The sequence below is a fragment of the Cebus imitator genome, unplaced genomic scaffold, assembly GCF_001604975.1.
Source record: "Cebus imitator isolate Cc_AM_T3 unplaced genomic scaffold, Cebus_imitator-1.0 Scaffold124, whole genome shotgun sequence".
Taxonomy (NCBI): Eukaryota; Metazoa; Chordata; class Mammalia; order Primates; family Cebidae; genus Cebus; species Cebus imitator.
Window position 1 is genome coordinate 990,428 of NW_016107439.1, and position 3,502 is coordinate 993,929.

Genomic DNA, 3,502 nt, shown 5'->3' on the forward strand with positions numbered 1-3,502 from the left:
ATCATTCTGGCCAACATGGTGAAACCCTGTCTCTACTAAAATACAAAAAATTAGCTGGATGTGCTGGTGTGCACCTGCAGTCCCAGCTACTAGGGGAGGCTGAGATAAGGGAATGGCTTGAACCTGGGAGGTGGAGGCTGCAGTGAGCTGAGATCGTGCCATTGCACTCCAGCCTGCTGACAGAGCAAGACTCCATCTCAAAAAAAAAGGTCTTCTAGATTTAAAAAAAATTTTTTAAGGAAGATTATTCCAATTCTAAATTTTCTTCTCTTATTGCATTTAAATCCATTCGGGATTATTTTCATATATGGAGTGAAGTGAAGTAGGAGTCTAACTTTATTCTTTTTTTCAAGCAGATTGTCATCCATGGCCAGCGCCATTTATTAAATATCTGTTTTCCCTGTGGTTGGCAACAACCCTATTGTATCATTGTTCAAAACTATCCTGTCACTGAGATGTTCTGCACAGCTTTGTGATGAAGTGTGAGGCTGTGGCTTGTGTGTTCTTGGGAATGGCACTTCCAGATCAAGGATGAGAACATCAGGGTCTCCTGCCGGACACTAGTAGACAGTGGGTCAGGCTAGCCCTGTAGAGTTCCTCATCTGTTCCTGTTGTTACAGTCTCTTTCAGTAAATGAATGGAAGAGTCTAAGTTATTCGGGATGGAGAAGACCTTCTATAAAAACACAGGATTTTCCTCACTTTAAGAAAAAGAGAAGATTTTTCTCTCTCCTAAGTGGCTCCTGGCATTGCTTCCAATGCCAGAAATTTGGATTCAGCTGAAACTTCACACTTTATTAAGAAATGCTTTCAGCACCTCAGGCAGAATGATTAGGAGGTGAGGTTTGGCCTTCTTCCTCTCTTTTCTGTCTTCCATGCCTCTTGTTCTTAGCTCTCTCTTTTTTCTCCTCATTTGCCCCTGTGTTGAAGAAAACTTTGTGGTTTTTAAAAGTGCTTCCTGTGGGATCTGATTTTCAAAGCTTTCCTTGGAGGCGTTTGGCGTGTTTTAGGTGAGGTTACTGCTTCTCCCTCTGGCTGCTGCCCTCCCTCCTTTGCTCCCTTGATCCGCTTCTGTCCTCCCTCCCTTCAAACCCTCTTGTCTCCTCACCTTCCATTTCTCTCTCCACTCACCTTCTTCTCTGCACCCCCGACCCCATCCGGAGAGGTGAGAGCTGTGGGGAGGTTTCAGTTCATTACCCCTGGATTAGATTTTCCTATCAATGCACATTCCTTTGCCCTCTTCGATAAAAGGAAAGAAGAAAAGCAAAAAAAACCCACAAACCCACAACTTTGCAGTTGCTGACTTAACACGATTTTCCCGTCCCCGCAGCATGTCTTCCTTTTTACCTCTGACTCCGATTAGCAGACGACAAAATGCAGGCCAACCCAGAAAGTGAAAGTCTTTGACAAAAAAAATAGCTGTTCATCCACATCTTTGCACATTTGCATGTCTCTTTCCCTTAGGGGAGACTGGGAAAGTCCACTGCATTCTTGGGTACCCAGTGAACACAGCTCAAAGGGGGTTCTAACGCATTTTTATAAGATTGCATTTCCTAAATGAATCTCTTCCATTTAAGGGTTTAGGCATTAGTAAAAATCTGTATAGTTTTTGTGAAAGCAAATTTAAATTTTAACTCTTGGAAAAGTTACAGACTGCTCTTAGGCGATAAAGAAATTAAAATGGTACAATACGGTCTACTCTGTTTTTGGCTGAAATGGAGAAAAGTGGCAGAATCTGAGAGGCGCAACCCAGAGAAAAATTAACAGTCAAGTTGACCTGAAGTTCTGGTAGAACATACCGGCCCCAGGAGAGGTCTGACTCAGAGACAGGGAGTTATCTGAGTTAGGAAAAAGTATTCGAATGAAGACTACTGATAAGACAAGGTTTACAGTAAACTGTGGTTGATACCAAGTGAATGTTACTCAGAAGACATCAAATTGCACCTTAGACTCTATCTGCTTTATAACACAACATATGACTTTCATGTAACTACTTAACGGCTTCAAAACAACGATAAATTCAGCAGTTTTGTGAATTTTTTTGTTTAAAAATGAAAAGAAAATATACGGTTTAATTTTTTAATTTTATACTCACCTATTGTTTATGCCAAGCACTTTAGAACATCTAATCAGTGTACTTATCAAAAACTGGTGACAGTGGACCCTCATACCGTAATTGTTTGAAGCTCTTGACTTTTAGACATTGCAATAAAAAAAGCGTACAGGATAAGAAGAATGGCTTTTGCTCTAACTTTATTTAATTTTTTGCTCTGTTTGCCTTTTCCTTTCTTCAGCAAATAATATTTTGGGAAAATAAATTCAGGAAAGACACCAATTCAAAAACAATTCTTATTACATATTTACTCTTCAGGGTAAATTTATATGAGAGCTTTGATTATCTCTAGGGAAAATAAACGTGCAGGGACATGAAGAGCTAGACACTTGCGGCCACATTTCCTTTTAGTTATATCTCTGGAAATCAACCCATTATTTTCCTTTAGCATAATAAGAACAAAGAAACCCATGCCATCAAGCCTCACTGACTCATAAAATTATCCTTTCTTAATCACATCATTCAGGACCAACACTTTCAATAATGCCAAACTAGCTTGTTTCCTTTATTTTTCATGATTTCAGATTTTAGTTAGAAAACACATGTGTATTTGTAGAAAGGGCCTCTTGTGGTTGAGTTCTTCAGTTCGAGGTACTCTCACAATGCCTGCCTCTGGGTCTATGTGCAGCTCATAGGACCCAGGCATGGAATGACTCACCAGGAGCCCTCCCAACAAACGTTACCAGGAGAGGTTTAATGAGATCCTGGTGCTATGCACAGGAGATCTCTTTAAGCTGAAATAACTTGCCCTGACAAAGGGGATTGAAAACATTCCATTCATTGCCACAGAAAGAACATAACTGGGAATGAAAACCCAGATACAAGGCACAGAACTCAAGCTAGACAGAAAGTGAACAGCAATATCTCATAGTCATTCCCCAGGTTAACAAGAAAACTGGCAGATATCCCAAAACACGCAATGGGGAAAGCAAGGCCTGCCACAGAAACAAGGTGTCATATTCAGATTCAGCCCTTAATACTAAACTTTAAGTGAATAATATTTAATTTATATATATTTATTTGCTTATTTTTAATTGTATCTATAAAAGGCTTAAATGTGCCAGACATTCTTTTAAAAAGTTGGTTAATGCCAGGCACAATGGCTCACACCTGTAATCTCAACACTTTGGGAGGCCGAGGTGGGCAGGTCACAAGGTCAGGAGTTCGAGACCAGCCTGACCAACATGGTAAAACCCCATCTCTATTAAAAAAGAATACAAAAATTAGCAAGGTGTGGTGGCACTCGCCTGCAATCCCAGCTACTCAGGAAGCTGAGGCAGGAGAATCGCTTGAACCCCAGAGGCGGAGATTGCAGTGAGCTGAGATCAAACCACTGCACTCCAGCTTGGGTGACAGAGTGAGACTCTGTCTCAAAAAAAAAAAAAAAAAA